Source organism: Pleurodeles waltl, chromosome 3_1 (assembly GCF_031143425.1).
Source record: "Pleurodeles waltl isolate 20211129_DDA chromosome 3_1, aPleWal1.hap1.20221129, whole genome shotgun sequence".
Classification (NCBI taxonomy): domain Eukaryota; kingdom Metazoa; phylum Chordata; class Amphibia; order Caudata; family Salamandridae; genus Pleurodeles; species Pleurodeles waltl.
The window spans coordinates 504,505,573-504,519,603 of record NC_090440.1 but is presented as its reverse complement, the minus strand read 5'-3'; positions in this window follow the sequence as shown (position 1 = coordinate 504,519,603).

The window sequence follows — 14,031 nt, the reverse complement described above, 5'->3', positions numbered from 1 at the left end:
GGCGCAGGGTATGCTACTGCCTCCCTCATAGTGTTGGCCATGTCTGCCAGCTCCTCTGCAATGGAGACCAGGCTGGTGTTGATGTCCTACAAGCCCTCCCTGATCCCCAGGTACTGTCCCTCCTGCAGCCGAATTGTTCTCCTGCAACTTGTCCAGTATCTGGCCCAGCGTATCCTGGGAATGTTGGTATGCTCCCTGGATCGCGGTGAGTGCCTCCTGGAGGGTCGGTTCCCTGGGCCCGTGCTCCCCCTGTCGCACAGCAGTCCTCCCAGCTTCCCTGTTGTCCTGTGCCAATGTACCCTGAACCATGTGCCCACTGGCACTGACCCCATGCCCCTGATCATCCTGTGTTTGCGGGGTGGCCTGTGGTCCCTGTAGTGTTGGACACACTGCTGATTGATGTGTCCTGGGGACAGAGGTATGGGCCCAATGGGTGGGTGCTGTGCTGGTGTTTCCTGATGGGGAGGCTCTGTGGTAGTGTGTGACTGTGCCTGGGTAACCGACTGTCCGGAGGTCCCTGATGGGCCAGGTTGGTCATTCAGATCCAGGTGACCAGAGCTGCTGTCATCACTGTGGGCCTCTTCTGGGGGGTGGGCGGGGGTGGATGTTGCTGGTACCTCTTCTCCGGGGTCATTGGCTGGGGTACCTGTGGGTTTGTAATAGCATTGTTATAGTTTCTGTATGTGACATCATGTGCATGGGTGTGTTGCCCTCTATGGTTGTTATTGCCCTGGCAGCTTTGCCTTGTGTGAATTGTTATTTGGTGGGCTATGTGATTCTCCCTAGTGTGCATGCTGTGGTGATTGGTGTCCATGTAGGTCTGTGATGGGTGTCCATGCATTGGTGTTGCATGCAGGGCTTTGTATTGGGATGAGTGGGTCATGATGGTGGGGTACGTGGGAGGTGGTGGAGTGATGGGAGTGAGGGTAGGGGTGGGAGTATGTGATGACATGCAGGTCAGGGGGTGATAGTAATAGAGAGTTTATTTACCAGAGTCCAGTCCTCCTGCTACTCCTGCCAGGCCCTCAGGATGCATGATTGCCAAGACTTGCTCCTCCCATGTTGTTAGTTATGGGGGAGGAGGTAGGGTCCACCGCCACTCCTCTGTACATCCAGTTGGTATCTTGCTGAAATGGAACGCACCTTCCACCGTAGGTCGCTCCACCTCTTCCTGATGTCATTCCTTGTTCTGGGGTGCTGTCCCATGGCGTTGACCCTGTCCACGATTCTCCGCCATAACTCCATCTTCCTAGCAATGAATATCTGCTGCATCTGTCATCCAAATAGCTGTGGCTCAACCCAGAGGATTTCCTCCACCATGACCCTTAGCTCCTCCTCAGAGAATCTGGGGTGTCATTGTAGTGCTATGGGTATGCTGTGAGTGGTGTGGTGAGGGTGTGTAGGGTGATGTGATGGGGTGTGATGTAAGGTGCGTGGGTGGTGTATGGGTGATGGTGGTATGTGGCTCTGGTTGTGTGAGTAATCTTGCTGTCTCTCTCTGCTGGCAATTGTTTGTATTCATAAAGGGTTGTGGGTAATGTGGGTGTGTGGGTGTAGGGTGTGTATGGGTATCAGGTGTGAGTAGTTTGAATTGTCCAATATGGTGTAGTTTTGTGTGGGTGTGTATTTTGAACGCAACGGTATGTACTGCCAATGGTTTACCACCATTGAATGTCTGCCACAGTGATTTGTGGATCATAATGTTGTGGGCATAGTTCTGTTGGCAAAACGGTGTGGTTTTTGCTACCGCCAGTTTATCACTGACCTTTGGGCTGGCAGACTTGTGTGTGTGGCTGTATAATGACAGATTGGTATGTGTGTGTCATAATATTTTTGGCGGTTATCCGCGGCGGCGGCGTTATTTTGGTGGCAGTCGGCATGGTGGCAAGGGGGAATTACCACCAATGTCATAATGAGGGCCTATATCTCTTTGTATGTTTTTAGCTACTGATTTTTAACACATTTTTAAAGGTGATTTTTTATCTAGTTTTTATGCTTTTAGCTTTTTGTCCAGAGCATTTTTAGCATTTGGCTTTATTCACCATTGGTGGCAGCAGGTTATAGCGTCATACTTGATATGGGAACTGTGAGGGTGTAGTGAATCCTAGTTTATTTTAATGGGATACAGGAGTTAGCTTAGCCTTTGGCTTGTAGACTTGTGCCCCCGTCTCCTAGTGTCTTTTATCCTTCTTAGCTTGCTCTGTTTTAGCGCATTTATTTAATTAAATCTTTAAAGATGGCTGCCTTGTTTTTAGTTAGGCCCATGTTTAAGTTTTGCGTTATCAGTGCCACTGTGCTAAGGCGTCAAAATATCAAACGACAAAGATAAACAAAGTGTAGGTGTTCACTTTAGATATCTTCCCTTTTCACGCTTTGAAGGGAATTTACCATCCCAAGCATGTCTTGTTATCTATTGTTTGGGAACAGACCTATGTCAGGGGTCCAAGCAGATCTGTATAAATACTCCTCACTTAAACAGATAGTCAGAGGGATTCCGACCAGATGCCATTGCCCTATCGATGCTGCACACCTCCTTGACACTGACCCAGTCTTCGTGTCCCTACGGAGTCTGAGCTAGAGACCTTATTCCAAGGTAACAAGAGTTGGGGGCTCTTCCATTGGACATGGCATTCTCAGATTAGGTTTAACATACCTAGCTCTCTTTTAGGTTAGAGGTTAGGCTCATTATGCAAGGGGATTAGGACATATCTCAAACTTTATGTCATTTTGTGTTATTACATTAGTCTTTGTATTAATGACTCTTGTCTTTACCATTCTGTTTCTTGCACTGTTCATTATCCGAATCATTGCAGCCCATGCAATTTATTGCAGATTGCAGTTTTGCTAAATAAAATCTTTTGAAACTTTACTGCACCTTCTTCATTGCCTGTGTTTGATTGAGACATGGTGTTTATGTGAGAAAGAGGTAATCTCAGTTTAACCACAACACTCCCTGGGATGTCTCACTCTTGAGTCCATGAGTAAAGGCTGCCACAAATTACCTTTTACTGTTTACGGTGCTGCTTGTGAGCCGGAAGGGTTGGGACGACAGTTTCGACTTGTTGTAGGACTGGCATAATCCCCTACAAACATAAGTATTGCCATCCTTAAACCAGCAGTCTTGCCTAGAGCAAGAGTCAAACTATGACAATTCCCATCTGTGAGCTCCCACAAGATCTTGCAGCTGTGCCAGTGACTTCTGGCGCTTCTTTTTTGTGACATAGGTGAGCGCAATGAACCGTGGCTGCAACCTGGAGAAGCTCAAACAGCTAAATCTCCACAAAAACACCATTTTGACTTAAAAACCTTCTCTACTGCACCATTTGCATTGTTTTTTTTGAGCGAGGAGTACTTTTTTTATTAACTTTTTTTTCAACAAGAGGAAGTGCCCCAGAGATTCCAACTTCCTGTTCTTGTCCGACAGGCTCCTTCCAGTGCTTTGGCCAGCTCCTGGTAACTTTTCACTTGGATTTTGAGCTGGAAGGATCACTCTTTTTGTCTCCTGGATGTATCATTGAATTTAAGGACTTTGTTATATTTGAGATTTCACAAGTAAGTTCAAAACACTTGTTTAAGGGTGTTGTTTAACTTGTTTGTTTGATATAAGGCATGCACCAGGATTATCTGTACTTTTATTTGATTTTTAAAATTTATTGTGGTGGGTGGGCTGCAGTTTCACCAGGGGCACAGTTATTGTTTTATTTGTAATTTCTCTTTAAAGCAAAAATGTTTCACAGTTCAGTACATTTTCTCCATGTTTTGTACATATGCAATAATCATGCAATTCACAGTGTTGTGTGGCCTAGTCTGCTAATGGAACAGACCTTCCAGCTGTAGGCCTAGTACTAGTCATGGGTGTATGATGAAACAACTGTTCGTGGTGCCTGTTGAACTGAAACATCATTTAGACCATGGATGGCATTAGATTAAATAATTACAAAATTTTGTTTGGTGGAATTTCACATTTTTTTCTGCAGTGTTTGGTGGGGTAATACATTTGATTCCTTGGTATGATGTGTATTGTTATTATAAAATGCACTTTTTTAGCCAATTTAATTTTCAATTTTGGAATTGATGACTTAATGCTGTTTTTTCTCCTGTATCAATGCCTCCTTTGTCTGGCCAGTGTGTGAGAGTGTTTGCTATAGGCCACCATTTGTCTTTGTTCCCCATGCCACGTGGCCTGGGACCCTTTTTTGTATAGTCAGTTATAGTCCTATATGTGTTTTTTGTGTTTTATTCATCCTGCTTGTTGTTTGACCATGTGGCTGGCAGCTTTTTGTGTAGGCAGCCAGTGTGATTTTGCCATGGGCCGGCACGTTGCTTGTTGTTGTGGCCATGCCTTCTTGCTTGTTATTGTTGCTGTTTGACCATGTGGCTTGCAGCCATTTTGTGCTGGCAGCCAGTGTGATTTTAGGCCAGAACATGTTCTTTGTTGTGGCCTTGCCTCCTTGCTGGTTGTTGATGCTTGACCATGTGGCTAGTGGCCATTATGAGTACGCAGCCAGTGTGGTGTTAGGCCTGTATGTGTTCTTTGTTGTGGCCATGCCAATTTGCTGGTTGTTGCTGTTTGATAATGTGACTGGTGGCCATTTTATGTAGGCTGCCAGTGTTCCTTTTTTTAGGCCTTGCATGTGTTCTTTGATGTGGCCAAACCTCTTTGCTGGTTGTTGCTCTATGGCCATGTGACTGGTGGCCATTTTATATAGGCAACCAGTGCTTTATGTTTTAGGCCTTGCATGTGTTCTTTGCTGTGGCCATCATTCCTTGCTAGTTCTTGCTGTTTGACCATGTGACTGGTAGCCATTTTATGTAGACAGCCAGTGTGCTTTTTTTAGGCCTTGCATGTGTTCTACTTTGTTGTGGCCATGTCTCTTTGCTTTGCTGATTGTTACTGACTCTCCTTCCCAGAGTACATCAGCAATTGTATATATTTTTTTTTTGTAATTCATTTAAAAAACTTTATTTTAGTTAATTCCGTAATTATTATTAATTCATTATTGAATTTTTTTAGTTTTTTAAAAAAAATCTTACTTTTAGTTGTTTTTTTTTAATTACAATCTTCTATTTTATTTTTTTTATTTTTTTTATTTTTTTTCCATTTTCCTCATCAGCCCCATTTCTGCCATAGGCGCACAGCTGCACAAAATTATCCAAGGATTATTTAATTTGTCACCAGCACCTCCCTGAGTACCACATGCCAACTTGATGCACATAAAGCTAACAGTTACATTCAGTATGTTGTAGTTGCTCTTTCTTATCCTTCCTGAGAGTACATGATGATGAAAGTTAATGTTGGTGTGGTTTTATGAATGGATACACTGTATTGTTAATTATTTATAATTTAAGTAACCACTTAATGATATTGTTTCTACTACTAATTCAACTGCAACAATGTCACTTTCCACTGATATTCTTCTTGCATGTTTGCTTTTAGGTGCACGAAGAAAAAGAGACATCAGCCACAGTACTGCCAGACAGAAGGCCTGTGTACGTGACTCGTGACCACACTTACGACACGGACATATCTTCAGCTTGTGAAACTATGTGCTACTGCCAACTGACAGCTTCAAGATGGCCCCAAAGAAAGGTGTAGCCAAGAAAGCGGCCAGAATTAGAAGGAGCTTCCCACCACTAGTGTGTCTCCCTAGAACTTTTTTGGGCAAAAATGTGTGCCTGCTGTACTGGCCTCTGGGGAGCAAGCTGGGAGCAGCACGCCTGCATCAGCTGCCCCACTACAAACTGGGCCCAAGTCCATGTCTGGCACAGAGGCAGCCTCTCTAATCATGTCAATGCCGACGAGCAGTGATGTTAAATTGGACTAATCTCTTTCTCAGTTTAGTACCCAACCGTTGCCGGAAACTCAGCTCAGTGGGCAACAACTGCCGCAGCCAGCAATAGTAGTCCTTCCTGGAGTAGGAGCACATCAGGAGTATATTGAGCTTCATGCTGAGGAAGTCAAAAGAGCACCTCTTTCACATGATCCACTGTCTTTCAGATCACCGCCATCTTCTTCAAGCTCCCTTCTGATGATCAAGGCTTCACTTGGATGCCACCTCAGTCTGAGACACACCAGGAGAGGCAAGGAGTGAAAAGAAAGATTCCTGAAAGCCTTAAAGTTATGGAGGAAGAAGAGGAGGATGACGAGTCTGACAATGACATTACCCCATGATCTCAACCTGCTCTGGGGGATGTGGCACAGATACCACCACCTCCACCACCAGATTCCATATTTACTACAAGGCCCCAGCTGCGACCTACATCCACAGCCACCACAGAAGAAGTAGGCACTGCAGAGAAGCAAACGTCATCAAAACACCCACCTACTGCCACTTCTTGCCACATTGGCAGTGGCGCGAGTGTTAGAAAGTTGCCCTTCCCAGTTTGGGACTTCTCCGTGGTTAGTGAAAAGGAGCCAAACAGTGCCATATACTCCATTTGCCGAGCTAGTGTTAGTCGGGGTAAGCATGGTACAAACTATGGTACCGGAGGCCAAACAACCCATTTGTGAAAACACTATGCAATCCCCTGGGAGGCACACCTTAGCGGCCAAAAGCCTGCAAGTGGTTTTGGTAAAGGTAGTGAGAGCAGAGAATCTGATCTGATCATGGTGGAAAGTGAAGGTGAAGGAGAGGGTGACATTTTTGATACACAAATCAGCCCTGTCCCCAGCAGTGCAGTAGTATTGTCACCCACATTAGCAACATCGCAATGCCACAAGAAGACTTAGGGTCAGATCAACACACCAAGGCGAGAACATACAGTGGCTGTCCTGCTGAGACACACATTGAGCCCACCACCACCTTCTGCTCTCAAGAAGTCACCTGCATCTGTGGCACAAGTAAATAAAAAAATCCAGGCTACTATTACTGGCATGTTTAGGCAGGAGGGGCAGTACGAATGCAACCACCCAACAGCACGTTTGTAGAATGGGAAGCTAGCTAAAATGTTAGCTGTGGACCTCCACCCTTTTTCTTTTGTGAACGGAGTGGGTTTTCTAGAATTTGTGGTGGCCATCTGCCTGAAATGGACGGGTCTATTTTGCCAGAGTGCTGTTTTAATGCTACATCACGATGTGCTGGGATTGGTTGGACAAGCTTTGCAGCACAGTGCTGTCCACACAATCCACCTGATCACAGACATGTGGACCAGTTGTGAAGCCACTGATTACATGTGCATCACTGCACACTGGATCTCTTTTGTGGGGTTAGAGAAATGATATGCAGGTGTTAACACTGCTGACATTTTTTATGGTGCTCGGCAGCATGCAACAGTAGCTATGTTCGCCATGGAGAAATCCCATACAGCTGTAATTTGGATGACTTTGATAACAAGGTCTTTGAATGGCTGAGCACCAGAGAGCTTAACAGTGGATTTGTTGCCATGGACAATGGCAGTAATATAGTTAAGGCCATGTCAGATGGCAGCTGTTCAGGGTCCTGTGTTTGGTGCACTGCATCAACATCATTGTACAGGACTCTCTCATAAAAGAACCCCGAGTCAGCAGCTTACTGTCCACATGCAGAAGAAGCTGCACTCATTTCAGACATTTTTTTAAAGCCCGGAAGCTGTTGAGGATTATTCAGAGTGAACATAGAAGCTCAGTTAAATCACTCATACAGGAGGTGCCAACATGTTGGAATTCAACTTGTTACATATTACGTGTGTTTAACCAGTACAGACCGATCAATGAATATGCCATGCAAGGAGGGGATGAAACAGTGTTAGGCATGATCATTGAGATGGACCAATGGGGCTAGGTCAAATGCTTGACAGGGATGCTGCTTCCTTTTGAAATTTTCACACAGGAAGTCAGCAAGGAAGACTGTACCATGGGTCAAGCTATGCCATTGTTGCATATGCTGCGGAAACCGCTAAAGGAGGTGTCTGAAACATACGCAGGTGTGGATGAAAAAACAGATGCGCAGGAGTTGGCGGAGAGGTTAATGCTTTGCTTATCTGTTAATACAAGGCTGCAAAGAGACATTGGCCCTCATTATGACATTTGCGGTAAATCCCGCTTACTGCCACGCTGACGGCCGCCAACATACCACCGTGGTGGCAGATATCCATTCAACATATTATGACACACACACCAATCCGACAGAATACTCCACATACACAAATCCGCCAGACCAAAAGTCAGTGCTAAAGTGGCACTCCCATAACCCATACCGTTACACCAACAAAACAACGGCCATCACATTATGACCCATGAATCACCACTGCGGATATTCAATGGTGGTAAACCATTGGCAGTGCATACCGCTGTGCTCAGAATGGACACCCACATACAAAACACCACAATGGCCAACATGAAAGACACACACCTGATAACCATACACACACCACACCCACACCACTATAAAACACACACCCACATTACCCACAACCCCTTCCGAACAATTGCCACCAGGAGACTGAGAAGAAGAGCACAGAGACAGCTAGACGCACACACCACTTACACCCATACACCCCTCACGCACTCCAAATCACACACCCCACCACATTACCCAACACACCCTCACCAACACACATCACACAACACCCATGGCACCACAAAAGCACCCCCATTTTGCTGAGGAGGAGTTAAGGGTCATGGTGGAGGAAATTGTCAGGGTGGAGCCACAGCTCTTTGGCACACAGGTATAGCAGATATCTATAGCAAGGAAGATGGAGCTATGGCGGACAGGGTCAATGCTGTGGGACAGCACCCAAGAACAAGAGACAACATCAGGAAGAGGTGGAACGATCTACAGGTGAAGGTACGTTCCACACAAGCAAGACACCAGCTCACCATACAGAGGACTGGTGGTGGACCACCACCTCCTCCCCCACAGCTCACAGCATGGGAGGAGCAAGTACTGGCAATACTGCATCCTGAGGGACTCGCTGGAGTAGCCGGAGGACTGGACACTGGTAAGTCAATATTTACTACCTATCACCCCCCCCCCAATACCAGCATGCCATCTCCCACCCATACCCTCACTCCCATCACTCTACTCCATCCCACACACTGGACCTACACATCTCACTAAACCCAATGCCAAGCCCTGCATGCCATACCAATGCATGGACACCCCTCCCAGCCCTGCAATGACACCCATCACTAAAGCATGCACAGCATAGGGAAACTAACTATCCCACAATACATCATCATACACAAGCAAAAGCTGGCAGGGTAACACCAAGAATAGAGGGGAAGCTAGGGAAATACAAATGTCATACACTTGAAGAATAATACATCACTTACATCCCCACAGGTACACCAGCCAATGTCAGTGGAGAGGAGGTGCCACCACTATCCAGTCCCCCAACAGATGAGGCCCCCAGTGATGACAGTAACTCTGGACTTCTGGATCTGGAGGACCTACCTGGCCCATCAGTGACCACTGGACAGCCGGTCACCCAAGACCACTCATAGACCACCACAGAGCCTCCCCATCAGGAACCCACACACACTACCCACCCAGCGTACCCAAACCTCTGTCCCCAGGAAACGTCAATCAGCAGTGTGCCCACCTGTACAGGGACCCCAGGCCACACTTCATACCCAAGACAATCAGGGACCTGGGGTTAGAGGCAATGGGACCACCCTTCAGGGGACAGGGGCACAGGCCAACAGGGACACTGGCAGGACTGCTGTGCACCAGGGGGAGGACAGGAGCAGGGAACCGACTCTTCAGGAGGCACTCTCCTAGATCTTGGGAGCCTACCAACATTCCTAGGATACGATGGGCCAGATCCTAGGCAACATGCAGGAGAACAGGCCGCTGCAGGAGGGACAGTATCAGGGGATCATGGAGGACTTGCAGGCCATTAACAACACTCTGATTTCCATAGCAAGGGTGCTGGCAGACATGGACAACATCATGAGGGAGGCAACAGCACATCAGCGGGCCCCTACCAGTAGCCAATCAACTGAACAGTCCTCCACTTCTGCTGCCGCTAATGGCCAGATGGCCCCGCTACAGGACCCACATCCCTCCCCCTGCAGAAGGTGAACCACCCTGCAAACGCTCCCTGTGACCCAGACAGAAGCCAGACACACTTGCCAAGGCCACCGCCAGGAAATGAGACTCTCCTGATTGTCCCCCTTGTGTCCCACTCAGTCACCTTGTCCACCTTGAACTGCCATTGCTCCCCTTCCTATGGAACCTTGGACACTGCACCTGTGCTACAAACAGACTGGAACAATACCCTGGACTTTCCTCCATCATCACCCCATTCCATTGCACTTTCCCCTCTATTTCTTAGCACTACAATAAACACCCTTGGAAAAGAATCGACTACTAGTATTTCATGTACATCCATTGCAAATGAACTGTACATAGTGAGAGCACAGAAAGAATGACCTGTCGCTGGCTGTAGAGTTCACATCAGGACATTGTTGTCATATCGCCAACAACTGTAAAATGATAATCCATAGGTGACAGTAAGTAGAGGTAACAAGTGGGTAATGCCAGCATGCCACTGCCACACAGAGTACAACAATGGTCATAGAAATGTGAAGTTGCACTGTCTCACCTGTGTGTCATTGGAAGAACTGACGGATGACAGTTCTGTTGTCCACATCCTCATCCTCTGCCTCCTCATCCTCACTGTCCTCAGGGTCCACTGCTGCCACATGGGCATCTCCAGTCACCTCCTCCTGCAGAAAAGGTACATTCCGTCTGAGGGCCAGGTTGTGCAACATGCAGCATGCCACTGCTATCTGGCAGACCTTCTCGGGTGAGTAGCAGAGGGATCAACCTGGGCTTCAGGAGGCCGAAGGTCCTCTCAATAATCCTTCTGGTTCACCCATGTGCCTCATTATAATGTTCTTCAGCCCTTGTCCTGGTATTCCACACAGGGGTCAGCAGCCATGATAGGTTTGCGTAGCCACAGCCACCTGCAAGTATTGAGGGATAACATTTAGCCACACACTATCCTACTAGGTTAACATCAGAGGCATAAACTAACATACACTGGGTGGGGACCAAGGCTCACCTATGAGCCACACCTTGTGCCTTTGTAGTTGGGCCATCACATTTGGGATGGTGCTAATCCTCAGGACAAAGGCATCATACACCAACCCAGGATATTTAGCATTGAAGTGGGAGATGTACTGGTCTGCCAGGCACACCATCTGAACATTCATGGAGTGGAAATTCTTATGATTCCTGTACACCTGTTCATTCTGGCGGAGGGACAAATGCAATATGTTTTCTGTCAATCGCACCAATAATATTGGGGATATGTCCCATTGCATAGAATCCATCCTTCACAGTCCCCACATCTTCCTCCTGGGGGAAAGCAATGTAGCTGCACCTGTGTTTTACTAGGGCAGACAAGACTATTGACAGCACGATTGATAACACTGACTGCGACATTCCTGCTGCCAAGCCCACTGTCACATGGAAAGAACCAGTTGCCAGGAATGGAGCACTGATAGAACTTGCATAAGAGGGGGTATCCCAGTGGGATGACGGATAGCTGAGATCAGGTCTGGCTTCAACTGGGCACACAGCTCTGTGATTGCGGCACTGTCCTGTCTATAGGTGAGTATAATGTGCCTGTCCTCCAGTGTAGCTAAGTCCACCAGGGGTCTGTTCACAGGGGTATGCCTCCATCTGCTATTCATCCGCAGCGGTAGGTATCTAAGGGACACAAGAGTGAGTAGGCTGTGACAATTAGAACAGCTAAACCACAACAGCAGTCCACATCGTGCAATTATGTATTGGGACAGTGTACATTTCAAAGTATGTGCCTATTTATCCTGTGACGCAGCAATTATCGATAAGCCTGTTCACCCACCCTGAAATGTCCTGTGTGCAGGGACAGGTGGAAGTGAAGTAATTCTGCCGACGTTGGGCGTTGTGGCGGTAGGCGGTCATGAACCGCAGTGCATTTACTCATTGGCTAATTTTGGGCCTATGGAGTACAGTGGCCAATGGGGATGTACACCGACGGTGACAGTGTACACCGCCGCAGACGTGACTGCCATTTTCTAAATCATTCCTCACTTGTTTCCTGACCTTCAACAGGAGAAGACCTACACTGCATGTGCTGCTGTGACCTGTGTTTGGAACCTACAATGGCCCATGTCACCGGGGAAAGGGCCCCAGCCTTCACTTCGGAGGAGTTGGAGCGATTGGTGGATGGTGTCCTACCCCAGTACGGACTGCTGTATGGGCCTCCAGACCAACAGGTGAGTACACTGTGGGCATTGTGTATGTGGCATGGATGCATGGAGATGTGAGTGAAGGCATTGTGTAAGGGGGGGATTATCTGTTAGGTGTGTACATGTCGTGCACTAGGCAATGTGTGTGCCAATGGTGATGGAAACGGGTATGGTGGGCCATGTGTGTGACAGCCTGGACTGTTAGTTTAATGGTCTTCTCCTGTCTTTATTGCTTCTTCAAGTCAGCGCCCATCAAAAGAAGAGAATATGGCATGCCATCGCCAAGGAGGGGCAGACCCTGGGGGTCTATGGAAGGCAGAGCACCCACTGTTAGAAACAGTGGGAGGACCTGAGATGCTGGGCACGGAAGACCGTGGAGGCCCAGCTGGGGATGGCATCCCAACGAGGAAGGGGTGCCCGTCGGAACCTGACCCCCCTGATGGCCCGCATACTGGCGGAGGCCTACCCTGAGCTGGATGGGCACTTGAGGGAATCACAGCAGCCACAAGGGGGTGAGTACAGTGGGTATCATTACAAATTTTGGCTGATGGGGTGGTATCCGGTTGGTGGTTGTGTGTTAGTGGGTGCCCCTACGGCCATGTCAGGCATTGCAGCGTGGGTCGTCTGAAGGGTAATGGTTGTATGGCAAATACAGGTAACCTAGCTTGTTAGTAGTCACTGTTAGGCAGGGCTGCGTGGGTCCCAGGTGTGCTGCATTTGGCGGTGTATGCTCCTCATCATGCCTTGGTGACTAGCCATATCACTGGTAGTGCAATGCATATTGCGTAGGCCTGTTCCCTGTGTGTGAGTGTGCTGTGTACGCCAGGGGTGGTGTTGGTGCAGTCATTGACCTAGTGTATCCTTTGTCTCTCTTCCCCCCTTTCTTGTTTTGTCATCCTGTCCTTGTGTGCATTAGCATCATCTGGTGAAGGAGCAGGGGCACCGGCAACAGAGGGAGCTGCATCCCACATGACCCTGGAGGCAGAGTCCACCGACTCCGAGGTAACCAGTGGGACAGAGGGCCAGGAGAGCACCACAGTGGAGACTGGAGGGGACAACAGAGGCTCTGATATCTCCTCCGATGGTAGCTCCCTGGCTGTGGCAGACACCTCCGAGACCACCCCAGGTGCAGGTACAGCCGCCACCCCATACCAGCACCACCCTCCCAATAGCCCCTCAGCGAGTGGCCCGTTACTGCTCACCCAGGAGGGTGGGCAACTCCTTCACCCCAGGCACCTGAGGCCCTACCCCAGTGAGCCTTGCTGTCCTTAGTGAGGAGGCTATTGACCTCCTGAGATCCATCTCTGTAGGGTAGTCAACCATTGTGAATGCCATCGGGGGGTGGCATCCCAGATGCAGCAATGCAATGCGTTCCTGGAGGGATCGATTCAGGCTCTGTCCTCCTCTCTGATGGCAGCCATTGACCCTGTTTCTACCGTCCCCCCCCAACTACCACTTCCCAGTCCCACTCCCCTCAACCCCAACCCAACCCATCCTAGGCACACATACAGAAGATCATGCACACAAGGCAACACACAAGAGTGGCACAGGCAAAAACAAGCACCACACTTCATCCCACAGGCACACACCATACAGTTGCAGACATGACAACATCCACTGCCTTCACTGTCTCCTGCTCCTCCTCCACCTCCCTCCCAGTCACACCCACACTTACACCTGCGCACACTACATCTACATTCATTATCAGCATCACCACACCAAGCACAACACACACTTTACTGGCAGACACCTCCACAACAACCATGCACGCGTCCCCTGTGTCCTCTCCCACCGTGTCTGTCCCCCCTCCTAAAGGACACAAACGCAAGCACTCAGACACCCAACAGCCATCCACCTCACATCAGCAT